Here is a 17,803-nt window from a genome sequence, read left to right as displayed (position 1 = left end):
GCCTTGAAGAGATGCCCGCACAAGGTACCAACCTTGGAAGAGGTCCAACCTGTCTTCGCAGGAGCTCAGTACTTCTCTAAGTTAGACGCGAAGGCTGGTTACTGGTCGGTTCACCTATCAGAGGAGTGCCAGGATCTCACCACATTCGGTACACCATTTGGAAGGTACTGCTTACAAAGACTACCATTTGGGTTATGTACTAGTCAGGATATCTTCCAGCAGCATATGGATAGGATTGTCCAAAATGTGGCAGGCTGCATATGCATCGCACATGACATAGCGATCATAGGAAGAACGGAGGAATCTTGAGGAGAAATAGATCTCACTTGAGGGAAGTTCCATCCACCAAACCAACTCCGAAGCGTGTGAGGTTCGACGAAGACCACTCCACAGAAACTCAACCAGAGGAAGACAACGTCCAACAAACACCAATGTCCAACTCTAACGCTAATCAATATCAACAGACATACTCACAAACTACGAGATCTGGACGCACTATTCGCAAACCAGAGAGATTCATGTTTGAAGATTGAACATTATGAACACTCTAAACTCTCAAAGAAGCAGCGTCGGAATTACATGGGGGCAACGGGCGATTTCGCCCCCATGTCAGCCCAAATTGCCCCTAAAAATTCTCAAAACCCAATGCTTTGGGGCGACTATTTATTTTAGAATCGCCCCAATAAAATACCATCCACAATGCAAAAAATACTTCACACAATTACGTTCTCCGGCGGCGGAGCAAGCGCATCTTTTATATCGCCCTTGCCAACTTCAAGTTGGACGGTCGATGCAATATCCGAGCCTTCCACAACACCGGAAGCTTCGCGATTGTAAATATTGAACGTGCAATGCAATATGGGGTGCGGAGTACGCATAGCCTTTAGCACAGGCTTTCTAGAATTGTTGACGCACTTGCCGCATGGCTTATGTATATGTGCGCGTGCACGATTAGACTGCACAGCTGGTAACGAGACCACATGCATCGTACGGTAGGCGGTGTAAGCAATCAGCTGGTGATTGTGACACTGACAGCTCTGCTTATCGACATCGTCGAGTCGGAGTGCGAGATGGATAAGCAGCGAAGCCATATCGTACATGTATAAATTTAAATATCTGGAAAGCTAAAAAAATCAAGTAACTTTCAATTTACGATAAGCAGTTTCAAATTGCCAAGTGCGTCTCTTTTTCAATACCATGGTTTCTCCTTACTTCACCATGTGCAATATCTAATGCACACATTTCCCATTCGGGATAACTGTGATCCCTGTTCACAGCACATACGATGTGCGAGTCTTTTATCCTCACAGTCGCTGTCTTTGCTTGTCAAAATGGAGCCATAATAATCCAAAATCACTTCGCTCATAGTTGTGAATTATAACTTTTTAATTTCTTTCTTGAAGAGGGGTAAATATCAGACAATAAATCATCAAACAAGGCTCAATCTAAAAAAAAATAGGACGCCGTGCGCTTGAGTGTGGTACTTGCATGCTGTTAGCTAGCCAGTTAGAGCTCATGTTCTCTGCCAGAGCTCTGGGTGAGAATTCTTTCGGTAATGGCCTAAGTGATGGTGATTTTCTGTTTCAGATAGAGTTTAAATTTCATGTTAATTTTTGAAAACTGTCAAAACACTTTATGATTTCTTCATTGTGATTAATATTTAAGTTATTAATGATTACATTTTCACCGAATTTAGACTCCCAGAATGAAAGGCATTTTCTGTAGAGATCTGCGTTTTCAAAATAACTTGCGAAAAACTTAAGGTACATGAACCTACAATATTATGTACATAGCCTGTGGCTATGTGTCGGAGTTTGAATAGACTGAGTAAGATATTGATTTCATTTCTTTAAGTTTAACATGAAAAATATATGCAATCCAAGTGCACTTCATAGTCACAATCACACACAAACACTCACCCACACCCGTGATTCTAACCATGAAAAAAAAACTTTTTTTTAAAATTTATTATTTGATCTGAATTCTCTCTTTCTCCATCTCTCCCTCTCTCCTTTATGTTTGTTTTATTCATCAATTTTATTTAGATTTTTTTTTTTTTTGGGGGGGGCCAGGGGTTCATTATTCATGGTTCATTAAAGATGAAAAATAAATAAGCCCATGTGTGTGTGGTTGTAAAGGGGATGTGGAGTGAGGGTGTCAAAACACACTAAAACATTTAAATCTGATTTCTTTAATGTTTGAATAAGCCATTTGGGGCCTCGATTGGCTCAAATCTGAAGTGTGTGAAGTTGAAGGCGACTGGTGGGATCATTGTTGATTATTGTAAGGCCTGTAGGGCATTCCCCCACAACCGGGAGATAAAAAAAAATGTTCTGAGCTGTTAGGCGACTCACAGTGAGTCTCGTAATGTCAAAAGGTAATTGCTGATATGCGATCAAAAAAAAAGTAGTCCCATGAATTTGAAAATAGCCCCAAGATATTCAGTGGTAGCCCCAATGTAAAAAAAAAAGTAGCCCCTAAAAAAAAATAATTCCTACCCTGCAAAGAAGAGAATGAGAAGAAAGAAGAACACTGAAGACATTAGTGTAGTTTAAAGTTTGTTATGTACATGTATAAATGTTGTACATTATTTTTGGTATGTCAAGATAGTGTTTACGAAATGATCACAAGACACTATAACCAAAAATTATTGTTTGGAAATATTGATTTAAAGATCAATCGGTTATCCAAATTATTTTCAGTTTTGCACAAGATTGAAGTTATGTAAAATTGAAGATGCATACAGTTTATCACAAATTGATATTATTCTCACAAACCAAACAATTTCTATATTATATCTGTAAATCATAACTAAGCCAAATTACCAAAATTTGCAGACTACCAAAAGTATTGTTTGAAAACAATATCAGGGTCATTCCATGTCAAATCACCCAAAAAAAATGAAAATTTTAACCCGACCATTTTTTATTTTGATAAAAATTGGTATACTGGTTTAGTGTGATCCCACAGTACCAAATTTCAAATTTTAGGTCAATCGGGTCAGGGGTTCGCGAGATACGGCCCGTCGAATTTTGAGATTTTCGGCAAAAAATGGGTGTGGCCGCCTACATTTGAACGCTTGTATCTTATAAACCACTGGCCAATCTTCACATAATGGGTATTGTTGGAAAGGGAATTGAATAAGGATTCTAAATCTGCAATCACTTTTAAGATTGGAACATGTTGAGGTGTTTTGACCTTTTGACCCAAGTTTTGACCTTGAAATTGACCTTGTGGATCACGTGACCTTGACATTATTTTTCATGAAATATAAGCCCCGACATGTTCTTTACAATATAAAAAAGTTTCAGAGACGCAATATTTTTTGTTAAGGAGCAATTAAGATTGAAAATATGCATACCACCAGATATTTATAGTGTACAGTATTAACGTGTACAATACACACTTGTACATCTTGAGCTCCTCAATTTTGATTTTGTGTACAAAGTCAATACAAAATGTGTTTTCAGCTAAAATTCGTAAATGAGTGATTATTTTTGCTTTAATGGTCAACAGTCATTTAACTTGATGCTATTTATGACCAAAATAAAGTTGCCGACAAATTTTGTAAAATAAAAAAACAATAGAAATAAAAAGAACAAAAAACAAAGAAATACATAAGAAATTCAACTTAAACAATAAAATACATAAGAAATTGATTTTGGTACCGGAATTTTTTTCAAGTTCAATAGTTCGGAATGCTATAAGGAATATTTACATCAAAAATTACCATTCTACACTGTAGGATCTTTATTAAGTGAATTAGAGCAAAAAGTATAATTTCATGAATAAATTAGCATAATTAATTCATATAAAATAAAATATATGAATTTTTAGTGAATGCAAATGCATAGATTACGTTATTTTCTACCATCTTGTAAATTTTTGTTGCGATCCTTGCCGAGATCTCAAGAGGGGGAGGGGGGGGGGGGGCATACCGGGACCGACAAGAATCAAATACCCCAGGACGAATACGGTTAAATTATTTATCTACATGTATGTGCTCACAGCAAATGGCCAGAGTACCTTGGGATATATATTCAAGTAATGTTAATAGGCAAACAATCATGTTGACCATTCAGGCCTGTATCTTTCCAAGTACTGCTAACATTTAGGATGAATGGATGTAAAACAAAATAGGATGTGGCAAATGCATGTACAATGTAAGTTGACATGTACATGTATACAGTGCATATTGCATGTATTTTTATACACATTACATATGACATACATGTTTTAATATGGTTCATTATGAATTTCTGGTGGTATGCATATTTTCAATCTTAATTACTTCTTAACAAAAAATATTGCGTCTCTGAAATTTTAATATATTGTAAAGAACATGCTGGAGCTTACATTTCATGAAAAATGATTTCAAGGTCACGTGATCCACAAGGTCAATTTCAAGGTCAAAACTTGGGTCAAAAGGTCAAAGTATGTCAACATGTTCCAATCTTAAAAGTGATTGCAGATTTGGAATCCTTATTTAATTCCCTTTCCAACAATACCCATTTTGTGAAGATTGGCCCAGTGGTTTATGATATAATAGCGTTCAAATGTAGGCGGCCACGCCCATTTTTGCCGAAAATCTCAAAATTCGACGGGCCGTATCTCGTGAACCCCTGACCCGATTGACCTAAAATTTGAAATTTGGTACTGTGGGATCACACTAAACAAGTATACCAATTTTTATCAAAATAAAAAATGGTCGGGTTAAACCCATTGGGTGATTTGACATGGAATGACCCATCAGTGAAATTTGAAATTCTCAATCTTATCAGAAGAAGGGGGATGTTACGATATCAGTATGGATATCTAAGCACTCCATACACCTCCCGCAACATGGATACCATGCCTGTTGATTGACCTGCCTAGCTGGCCTGTATAATAAACCTGTATATAAGTTCACTATCAAAGTCTCCACCAGAGTCCTTTGTATTGGATCAGAGGCTAAATGCTGACCAAGTCAATGGCTCTTGTCAGAAGGAAAAGTCCAATATACAGGAAGTTAATAAGTTAACTAGTTTTTTTAAGAAAACAATATGGAGAAATCACTTTTTGATTCAAATAAAATTTAAAATCGTTTCACTGGAAAAGTATGGTTGGACAGAAATAAAAAAGGATTAGAATTCCCAAAATCATAGCCCAAAGCTTGAATGGTTTCATTCTAAAGTAAGCGGTTAATGACGAAAATCTATCAACCATCTATCTTAGACATGACATGACCTCGAACTAAAATGGAGTGATTAAAAGAAATGAATCATTCTCACTGAAATCCCCTTACATGAGCTCCCATACATAATAGTAACCTATTATTAGGGAGAGTACTTCTTAAAGGTTAAATATAGGGTTGCAAAGGGCTGGAAACTTTCCGGAAATTTTGGAAAATTTCCATAGAAAGTTTTCGGGAATTTTCAGCTGCCGGGAATTTCGGATATTTTTGGGAATTTTCATTTTTTCACAAAAAGTGATAAATTCTGTTTTTAAATACAAAATTATAAATTGATAACCTAAAATATCATATTTAGGTGGTCTGTCATTTATGACAGATCACCTATTAATTTCGTCAGAATTTTCTTATTATTTTTATTTATTTATTTTTACGGATTTTTCTTGTCGCCAAGTTATCTCAAAATAGACTTGATCAATTTCAGTGAATTTCATATCATCTATAGGATCTGTCATGGACACGTCAAAATAAGCTTTTCAAGGTCATCACGTCATGATGACGTCATCTAGGCGCCATTTTGTAAAATCACATTATCAATCACATCTCCATTATCAATTATCAAAAATCAATCAAATTTACATCACATCAACTTCAGGTCAAGGGTCATCAGGTCATGTCATCAAAGGTCACCTGGAGGTCACGACGCGCGCGTACGCGCGCGTCAAAATTTAAAAATGCTCAAAATCTCTTTTTGACCAAATGAGAGTACGTTTCAGGTCATTCTAAGCATTTCAAAAATTTGCGCGCGCGCACGCATGCGTGCGCGTTTCCGCGCGTAACACCTTAACGCAACTCAGAAACACCGTTTTTTTTCATCATTGCATTGATAATAAAATTCTGAACAATTCGATACCTTGATCAACCTTCTACGAACATTAAAGACGAAATTAACACCCGTTAAAGTCTGCAGCACGTGTGCGCGCGAGCTCTCACTATAGGCCATAAATGGGCAAAAACATGCCTATTGAAAATTCACTGTAGCTCTTTAAATAGTCCGTTGACCCCCAATTTTTTTTTCATATATCAATAGAGTATGAGTTGTAGATTTGATTTCATGTCATCAATGTCCCTAAATTATATCGTGACGTCATCAAAATGGCGCCTAAACTAAAAATTTCATTTTTTCAAAAATGACGTCATAAAATTTATGCAAATTTGGTTGTAACTTCTCGAATATAATTCGTTTTTCGCCCAGATTTCGATATGTTGTAGTTTAGAATGTACTCTTTCTCCTTAGTTAACATGAATATTCGTTTTGAGAAACGCATCATTGCGTAAAACAGCGATGAAAAGAGGCATGTCATTTTTCCTCATTTTGCGTGTAATCTCTATGGGACATGACTTTTTCTCAAAACCAGATTCGACATTCCTCTATTTCGTGAGCCATATCTCCATTTTTTCGTGTCAGTTTTCTTTAAGCTTTTGGTATGTTGTAGCTGAGATTCTAAGCTTTCGCAAGTGTGCCCTTCATTTTTTGATCAGATGCCGAGATCATGCCCGTATTTCACTTGCAAAATTGGACTTGTAATTCTCAAAATTGCTTACGTGTATTCTCTATGGGGAATATCGTGGCTTTGACTGCTTCTTAAAGGGCGCGGGTTCGAGTCCTGGGTGAACAAGATGAATTTTTTTTTCAATTTTTTTTTCTTTTTGCCACTTCTTACATGATCCTTTATGATAATTTAAAGGTATAAAAGTTCAAATTTAGCAAGATAAAACATATTATAATTACTTTTTTTCATATCACATGTATTTTGCGTGTAATCTCTATGGGACATGACCTTTTCTCAAAACTAGATTCGACATTCCTCTATTTCGTGAGCCATATCTCCATTTTTTCTTGTCAGTTTTCCCTGAGCTTTGAGTATGTTGTAGCTGAGATTCTAAGCTTTCGCAAGTGTGCCCACCATTTTTTGATCAGATGCCAGGATCATGCCTGTATTTCACTTGCAAAATTGGACTTGTAATTCTCAAAATTGCTTACGTGTATTCTCTATGGGGAATATCGTGGCTTTGACTGCTTTCTAAAGGGCGCGGGTTCGAGTCCTGGGGTGAACAAGATGATTTTTTTTCACTTTTTTTTCTTTTTGCCGCTTCTTACATGATCCCTTATGATAATTTAAAGGTATAAAAGTTTAAATTTAGCAAGATAAAACAGATTATAATTACTTTTTTCATATCACATGTATTTTGCGTGTAATCTCTATGGGACATGACCTTTTCTCAAAACTAGATTCGACATTCCTCTATTTCGTGAGCTATATCTCCATTGTTTCTTGTCAGTTTTCCCTGAATTTTTAGTATGTTGTAGCCGAGATTCTAAGCTTTCGAAAATATGCCCTCCATTTTTTGATCAGATGCCGGGATCATGCCCGTATTTCGCTTGCAAAATTGGAATTGTAATTCTCAAATTTGCTTACGTGTAATCTCTATGGGGAATATGCTAGCTCAAAGGATAACGCATTTGACGTGTTCGTCCGTATTGCTGACGTGTAGGTCCGTGTTGCTGACGTGGTGGTCCGTGTAGCTGACGTGTAGGTCCGTGTTGCTGACGTATTGGTCCGTGTTGACGACGTGCTCTGCCGGCATGATCCGTGTAGATCCGTGTGAAGCTGCCGTGTTCACAGTCATCTGGGGCAAAACTATCCCGGAACTCCCCGGATCATGCCGGCATTGCCGTGTTGATCCGTGAGGTATAATCATCTATCTTGTATGTATCTGTTTGAAGATGTATGTCTGACGATTGTCATCACCACATCAATAATCACATTTAGTAATGGTCAAAACTTATTCTTAGGATGTCTACGATCAAGATTATCAATGATATCTAAATGATTTATTTCATACATCAGCCGACACTGAATGACAAATCATGACAGACCACCTAATTCGTCCGCATGACGAATTAAATTCTAGTTTCCATTTGTATTTATACTATTCCTCATTCTTTAAATTGCCCATGGTATAAAATATTCATCAAACTACATAATACATTATAGTATATGTAGTAACATGATGGAGCATTATGTACAAAATGAAGCTTTTCAATTCAACATGAAAAAATAATACTTTGCATTACACTTTTTTTCTATTTTCTTTAAATGTCAATGTTTTTTATGTGAGAACCTGCCATTATGTAATAGCATGTTATTACGAGAACACTGCTCCCTATATGTAGCCTGCATGCACAGACCCTTATTGAAACTTTGATCCACAAGTGGGACTTCATACAAGACTAGCACAAATACAACTTTCTGTTGAACAAAAGGACCTTCTGTACACAAGTCATTGGCAGAAACCTTAGGCTGCTTATTCAGACCACTTTCCTTTGAGTGAAGGGTTTGCCCTTGTCTGCTGTGCAAAGCCTTCACTCAAGTTAAGGGTCTGAATGTGCAGTCTACTCATGCCTTGTGTACAGAAGGCCCTAACGCTCAGGAAACAGCAAGATTTTAAGTGCTAATCTTTGCATGGAGACCAACTTTTTGATCAAAGTTTCAATCAGGGTCTGTGCTTGCAGACTAGGTTTGCACATCAGACTAATCCCACCAGCAGCTATGGCACTGGCTTGAGTCTAAAAATGGGAAAATCAGGTCCAGGAAAAAAAACGTTATATTACTATTTTATTTTCTGAGATGCCCCCCGAAAACATGGGGGGGGGGCAAGAAATAACATTATTATAATGGGTGACCTTGAAAAGGATGAATAATTTTTAGCAAAGGGAGAAAAAAATGCACTATTCAAGTTTGTTGACCTCAAATGACCTTTGACCTTGATTGAGATTGAGAAACTTGTTATCAATTTCATATCTTTTGTGACATTAAATGACAATCTCATATCAGTTTCATTTAATTTGATCTAGAATTTTAAAAATACTATGTTTATTTCTAAGAGGGTTAATTGAACTGAAGTTAACTTTAAGCTTGAGCCAGAAAACTATATACTCATCAAATTAACGCTACAAACTGCACAAAGTTCTCACTTATGCTATGCAGAAATAAATGAGAAATAGATGATAATATAATAATAATATAATGCTAATAACAACAATAATGCCATAATTATTTTTAATAATGATTCTCATCTGCAAAAAGATGAGAATATCTAAGAGGCATTAGTGTAAAGCATTTTTGGTACATGTACTGCCATCGCACATACCATTCAACCAGTAAAACAGTAAATCAACTTTTACATGAAATTCATTGAAATTCTGCCTTGTCTGACTGTTTTAGCATTTATATTTTGCTTGAAACTTGCTGACAAAGCACAATCTAGCATCATCTGCCAGAACAATCCTTTCAATTCCTGTATATAAATATCAGAAAACTGCAACTATTTGAAAATTCTCAACATTTCTTGAAAATTCCAACATTTCTTGAAAATTCCCAACACTTTTTGAAAATTGCCGAAAATTCCCAAAATTCACAATAAATTCCCGTTTATTCCCATGGAAAGTTTCCACTGCGAAAATTCCTGGGAATTTTGCAACCCTAGTTAAATAGTCTCTGGAAATATTTTTTTTTCTTAATATGGCGTTTAGTGGCCATATTGGATTATTTTCACCTGGAGATGATCCTATATTGCAAAATTATTAACAGAAATGGAATCAACTTACCAAATAACTCACGAAAAGATATATCATTCACGATTCTTGGACCAAAACTTGAGAATTGATAAAAGAAATGAGTATTCTTACTGAAATCCCTTTACATTAGTTCTAACAAGCATAAGCCTCAGAAAGTATTTTTTTAAAGATGGCGGTTGGCAGCCATCTTGGATTTGATCTAAAGGTTATCCTTTGTGCAAAATTACGGCATAAATTGAATCAACATACCAAATGACTCATGAATAGAGTTATTATTCATGATTCTAGTGCAAAGGGTTCAAAAGTTTATATTTCAAGATGGCGTCATATGGTGGCCATCTTGGATTTGACCAGAAGATGACATTACATTTCAAAATAGAAAGCAGAAACAGATTCTGCACACCTCAAAACCCCTAAACAGAGGTATTACTCGTCATTCTGGGGCAAGGGGATCAAAAGTTAATTTTTCAAGATGGCATCTGGTGGCCATCTTGGATTTGACCTGAAGATAACCTTGTATTGCAAAAATGATTCCAGAAATCGGTTCTACACACCTCTAAACCCCTTAAAAGAGTCATTACTCATCATTTTGTGGAAAGGGGTTCAAAAGTTAGGTTTTCAAGATGGCATCTGGTGGCCATTTTGGATTTATGCAAATTAGCAAAATTGCCCAAACGGCAACTTTGGGTAACCAAGCTGAATTCGTTCTAGGACCCCATAGGAACAAGAATCAAGAAAAAAACTTCATCGGAAAGAACATTTCTAGGTTGGTGTATTGAGTCTATGTGACTGTCAAATCGACTATTGTGTATATAATTATTTTACAAGCCATCACAAAGAAAACAAGTGGAATGCCTCTGATGGTCTCACCTGCATAGTAGCAGTGCTGACTTTGAAAACTACTATAAAATTATTCACAAAAAACACCATTCATATGATACAATACTACGTTCATTGATATTTGACCTTGATCATGTTACCTAAACCTTGTCAGTGATACTTGATTACCCCTATATCCACATTTTATACACTATATCAATAAACTTTGAAAGTTATGACAGCAATCTAAAACAAATACCCCCAACTTGGCCAAAGTTAATTGACCTTACATGACCTTTCACCTTGATCATGTGACCTGAAACTCACACAGGATGTTCAGTGATACTTGATTACACTTATGTCCAAGTTTCATGAATCAGATCCATAAATTTTCGAAGTTATGATGGTAATTCAACACATTCCCCCATTATGGCCAAAGTTCATTGACCTTTGACCTTGGTCATGTGACCTGAAATGCGCAGAGGATTTTCAGTGATAGTTGATTACTCTTATGTCCAAGTTCTATGAACTAGACCAATACATTATCAAAGTTATGATGGTAATTCAACAAATACCCCCAACATGGTCTAAGTTCATTGACCCCAAATGACCTTTGACCTTGGTCATGTGACCTGAAACCCAGGCACGATGTTCAGTAATACGTGATTAACCTTATGGCCAAGTTTCATGAACTAGGTCTATATACTTTTTAAGTTATGCTGTCATTTAAAAAACTCAACCTTCGGTTAAGATTTGGTGTTGACGCCGCTGTCGCTGTCAGAAAAGCATCGCCTACAGTCTCACTCTGCTATGCAGGTGAGACAAAAACAACCAATTTTATAAAAAGGCTACTGACGTTTTATTTTTAACAGTCAAATCAAAATTCAAATTCAAAAGGATTTCAATAAACACAAGGCAAAAGCGATTTTGTGTCTCGCCCACGTATGAAAATAACCAGAAATATCGTGATTCGCGAGGGCATGCAACAGAATTGCATCGAAACTTTATTGTAATATGACTGGAATGGAATAACACTTGCCTTAAGAGCCTTGCACGTAAATTTTAATGTTGACCTGAAAATGACCTTTGACCTTATCATGTGACCTCCGACTGCAGCATAACATGCAGGTCCCCCAAGTCAATCTACCATCCAAGTTTGGTTGAAAAGCACCTTACGGTTGCGGACTTAGGTAAGGTTGACCTGAAAATGACCTTTGACCAGGGTGACCAGACGTCCCGTATTTCCCGGGATTGTCCCGTATTTTGCTTCTTTGTCCCGGCGTCCCGACAAACCCTTCCCGGGACGCCTATTTGTCCCGTATTTCAGAATATTGAACAAAATGTATTTAAACGGACGAATTTTCATCAAAATAACCAACACTGCAACATATGACGAAGCAGAGACAATAAAATCTATAGATCTAAATAAACTTTTGCAAGTTCTGCTGTTATTTTCTTGCTAACCCAATACATCGCAAACAAACTGGCCTCCTGCCATTGTGTGGCAGGCTACTAGCTAGGCATGTAGGATCTGAGCAGATTCTCTCCACCAAACATGCCAAAATAATCACAAAATAGGCGGGAAATTTGTATGACTATACTATGGGTTCTCAGATTACTGATTTGGAGATGTAATCTCGGAGGAACAAGTTATTGAGTTTTCATAACTAGTTCTAGTTGTTTCAGCTTTCGTTTTGAGTCTTGTTAAAATGATGCCGCTATGTTTCATCCAATTTTAAGTAAAAATATCACTTTGAAATTTTATTCATTTCTATAACATTTTTTTTTATTCTAACAATATATTTGAAAAACACCAAATATTATGATTTTTGTTAGATGATTGGATTTTTTTGCTTGATGTTTGAACTTTTTTCCTCACCTTTCTTTCTTTTCTATCCTTTCTTTTCTATCCTTCTTTCTTTGTCCTTCCTGCTTGCCCATTTTTGTTCCATCTATCTTTATTTCATATTTGTCTTTCCTGATCCTTTCTCTCTTTCTCTCTGTTCATTTTTCTTTCTATCCTCCTTTTTCTTACCCGTCTTCTTTAACAAATATCCCTTTTTTTCTCCCCATCCCTTCCTCTCCTTTTTCTTTTAATTCTTTCTCTTCTTCCATTATGTTTTCGTTCCTTCCTCACCTCAATTCTTCCTCCCTCTCTTTCCTCCTTTCTTTCATTCTTCATTTTACTATACTAATTTTTCCCTTATTCTTTCTCTCCCTCCCTCCCTTAATTCCTTCCTTTCCTCTTCCCTTACTGCTTTCCTTCTTTCTTTGTTTGCTTCTTTCTTTCAAAGAATGAAGGAAACATTTTTCTTTCCTTCATTCTTTTATTCCTCCTCCTTTTTCTTACTCTTTTTCTTTCTCTCCTTTATGTTATCTTTCACAAATTGTATTCTTCTTCCATTCTTTTGTTTTTCTTTCCTTCTGTATTCAATTCAAAGAATGACGGAAACATTTTTCTCTCTTTTATTCTTTCTTTCATCCTTTTATTCTAACTTTCTTTTTTCCCCCTTCATTTTCCCTTACTTTTGTCTTTCTTTCTTCTCAATTCATCTCTTTTCTTTCGTCTTTCTCGTTCTCTCCTTCATTCTTTCATTCACCCTCCCTTCCAGTTCTTTATAATCTTTCACAGGTGTAACACGTGTAGCCTTATTTGATCTTTTTGTCGATTGTCCCGTATTTCATTTTGTGAAATCTGGTCACCCTGCCTTTGACCTTATCATGTGACCTCCGACTGCAGCATAACATGCAGGTCCCCCAAGTCCATCTACCATCCAAGTTTGGTTGAAAAGCACCTGACAGTTGCAGAGTTAGGTACGGTTGACCTGAAAATGACCTTTGACCTTATTGTGTGACCTCTGACTGCAGCATAACATGCAGGTCCCCCAAGTCCATCCACCATCCAAGTTTGGTTGAAAAAAGACTTACAGTTGCAGAGTTAGGTGTCATAAGAGAGTCTTGCATGTAAACTTTAACGTTGACCTGAAAATGACCTTTGACCTTACCATGTGACCTCCGACTGCAGCCTAACATGCAGGTCCCCCAAGCCCATCTATCATCCAAGTTTGGTTGAAAAGCGACTTACGGTTGCGGAGTTAGGTGTCATAAGAGAGTCTTGCATGTAAACTTTAACGTTGACCTGAAAATGACCTTTGACCTTACGATGTGACCTCCGACTGCAGCATATCATGCAGGTCCCCAAAGTCCATCTACCATCCAAGTTTGGTTGAAAAGCAACCTACGGTTGCGGAGTTAGGTGTCATAAGAGTCTTGCATGTAAACTTTAACATTGACCTGAAAATGACCTTTGACCTCATCATGTGACCTCCAACTGCAGCATAACATGCAGGTCCCCAAAGTCCATCTACCATCCACGTTTGGTTGAAAAGCGACTTACGGTTGTGGAGTTGTGTCATTAGATTTGTGACGGACGGACGACATTTCCCAATTGAAAGGTAATTTTAAAAATATGATTTCTTTAGTTTTTCTTATCTTTGAATAAGTAATTGACGTAAAATAATGTTTTGTCATTCTGATTTGAAGTTAATTTTGAGTTGTCAATTTAGTACACTTTTGACAATTAAGTTTGATGAATTTGACTTCTGAAAAAATTGAATTATATGAACCAATATACTCACTACCAATATACAATACAATACACAATTGAAATGAGAGCACTACCAAGACAAATACGATATATTAAAGTGAGGTTAACAATACATTTGATCTTTTAGTTTTCGCTGACGCTCATGTACCTTCATGTCAAGCCGTTCTTAGAAACCTGACTTTTAAGTTTATTGAGAGAATTGACATTTCTGAAAATGCTATTGTAAATATATTGGTTAACCCCTTAACAGCTGTACGAGGTACACCTCGGAAATGTGGAAGCGTTGGTATGACAATTTATTAGCAGAGTCACAAGTAACTAATATTAGTATGTATCTTTGTCTCTTTCGAGACAAAAGTTACTCATTTGCCATATATGTAAATACTTCCTTTGTATTATTCACTTACTGCTTATCCACTTGTCTTAGGTATTCATTGTTTGTTCCTAGTTATTAGTGTGATTTGTTTTTCTCCTTTTCGACTGTTTATTAGGTGATCTGTCGATTGACAGATCACCTCTTATGTTTCTACGAATTTCTTTTTTATTTATTTCTTTATTCTTTTTATTAGGTGATCTGTCAATCGACAGATCAACTATTAATTTCGTAAGAATTTTCTTTTTATTTACTATTTATTAGGTGATCTGTCAATCGACAGATCAACTATTAATTTCGTAAGAATTTTCTTTTTTATTTATTAGGTGATCTGTCAATTGACAGATCACCTCTTATGTTTTCTACGAATTTTCTTTTTTATTTATTTCTTTATTAGGTGGTCTGTCATTTATGACAGATCACCTTTTAATTTCGTCAGAATTTTCTTATTTTTATTATTATTTATTTATTTATTTTTACGGATTTTCTTCTCGCCAAGTTATCTCAAAATGGACATGGTCAATTTCATTGAATTTCATGTCATCTATAGGATCTGTCATGGACACGTCAAAATAAGCTTTTCAAGGTCATCAGGTCAGGATGACGTCATGTAGGCGCCATTTTGTAAAATCACATTATCAATCATATCTCCATTATCAATTATCAAAAATCAATCAAATTATCATCACATAAACTTTAGGTCAACGGTCATCAAATCATGTCATCAAAGGTCATCTGGAGGTCACGACGCGCGCGTACGCGTGCGTCAAAATTTCAAAATGCTCAAAATCACTTTTTGACTAAACAAGAGTATTTTTCAGGTCATTTAAGCATTTCAAAATTTTGCGCGCGCGCACGCATGCGCGCGCGCTTCCGCGCGTAACGCTTAACGCAATCCAGAAACACCGTTTTTTTTTTTACATCTTTGCATTGAACATAAAATTTTGAACAATTTGATACCTTGATCAACCTTCTACGACCATTAATGACGAAATTAACACCCCTTGAAGTTTGCAGCACGTGTGCGCGCGAGCTCTCACTATAGGCCATATATGGGCAAAAACATGCCTCTTGAAAATTCACTGTAGCTCTTTAAATAGTCCATTGACCCCCCATTTTTTTTTCATATATCGATAGAGTATGAGTTGTAGATTCGATTTCATTTCATCAATGTCCCTAAATTATATCATGACGTCATCAAAATGGGCCTAAACTAAAAATTTCATTTTTTCAAAAATGACGTCATCAAATTTATGCAAATTCGGTTGTAACTTCTCGAATATAGATTGTTTTTCGCCGGATTTCGATATGTTGTAGTTTAGAATGTACTCTTTCTCCTCAGTTACATGAATTTTCGTTTTGAGAAACGCATCATTGCGTAAAACAGCGATAAAAAGAGGCATGTCATTTTTCCTCATTTTGCGTGTAATCTCTATGGGACATGACTTTTTCTCAAAACTAGATTCGACATTCCGCTCTTTCGTGAGACATATCTCCATTGTTTCTTATCAGTTTCCCCTGAGCTTTTAGTATGTTGTAGCTGAGATTCTGGGCTATCGGAAGTGTGCCCTCCATTTTTTGATCAGATGCCGGGATCATGCCCGTATTTCGCTTGCAAAATTTGAATTGTAATTCTCAAAATTGCTTACGTGTAATCTCTATGGGGAATATCATGGCTCAATGGATAACGCATTTGACGTGTTGGTCCGTGTTGCTGACGTGTTGGTCCGTGTTGCTGACGTGTTGGTCCGTGTAGCTGACGTGTAGGTCCGTGTTGCTGACGTGTTGGTCCGTGTTGCTGACGTGTTGGTCCGTGTAGCTGACGTGTAGGTCCGTGTTGCTGACGTGTTTGTCCGTGTTGACTACGTGCTCTGCCGGCATGATCCGTGTAGATCCGTGTGAAGCTGCCGTGTTGATGCCGTGTTCAGTCATCTGGGGCAAAACTATCCCGGACCTCCCCGGATCATGCCGGCATTGCCTTGTTGATCCGTGAAGATCTGTGTCTATAAATCATGATGGCGAGAATAAAGACAGACCACCTAATTCGTCCGCATGACGAATTAAATTCTAGTATTTTAATTGTAATTGTTAGCATTTCATTGATTTATTTTTGCACCTATGTTTGTCGCCAACTTTTCTCCGAATTGGCTGAATCAATTTTGCTGCATTTTTCGTCATACATAGGATCTGTCATGGACACGTCAGAGAATAAGCTTTTCAAGGTCATCAGGTCATGATGACGTCATCTAGGCGCCATTTTGTAAAATCACATTATCAATCATATCTCAATTAATAATTATCAAAAATCAATCAAATTAACATCACATCAATTTAAGGTCAAGGGTCATCAGGTCATGTCATCAAAGGTCACCTGAAGGTCACGATGCGCGCGTATGCGCGTGTCAAAATTTAAAAATACTCAAAATCACTTTTTGACCGAACGAGAGTAAGTTTTAGGTCATTTTAAGCATTTCGAAAATTTTGCACGCGCGCACGCATGCGCGCGCGCAACGCCTTAACACAACGCAGAAACACCGTTTTTTTTACATCATGTCATTGATAATAAAATCTGAACAATTTGATACCTTGATCAACCTTCTACGACCATTAATAACGAATTTAACACGTTAAACTTTGCAGCACGTGTGCGCGCGAGCTCTCACTATAGGCCATATATGGGCAAAAACATGCCTATTGAAATTTCACTGTAGCTCTTTAAATAGTCCATTGACCCCAAATTTTGTTTTCATATATCGATAGAGTATGAGTTGTAATTCGATTTCATGTCACCATTGTCCCTAAATTATATCGTGACGTCTCATCAAAATGGCGCCTAAACTAAAAATTTCATTTTCCAAAAATGACGTCATCAAATTTATGCAAATTTGGTTGTAACTTCTCGAATATAGATCGTTTTCGCCAGATTTTGATATGTGTAGTTTAGAATCTACTCTTTCTCCTTAATTGGCATTATTATTCGTTTTGAGAAACACATCATTGCGTAAAACCAGCGATGAAAAGAGCATGTCATTTTTCCTCATTTGCGTGTAATCTCTATGGGACATGACTTTTTCTCAAAAACTAGATTCGACATTCCTCTATTTCGTGAGCCATATTCATTGTTTCTTGTTAGTTTTCCCTGAGCTTTTAGTATGGAGGTAGCTGCCGATTCTGGGCTATCGGAAATGTACC

Source organism: Lytechinus variegatus, chromosome 2, assembly GCF_018143015.1.
Source record: "Lytechinus variegatus isolate NC3 chromosome 2, Lvar_3.0, whole genome shotgun sequence".
Classification (NCBI taxonomy): domain Eukaryota; kingdom Metazoa; phylum Echinodermata; class Echinoidea; order Temnopleuroida; family Toxopneustidae; genus Lytechinus; species Lytechinus variegatus.
The sequence above is the reverse complement of the archived record's forward strand: the minus strand, read 5'-3'. Positions refer to the sequence as shown.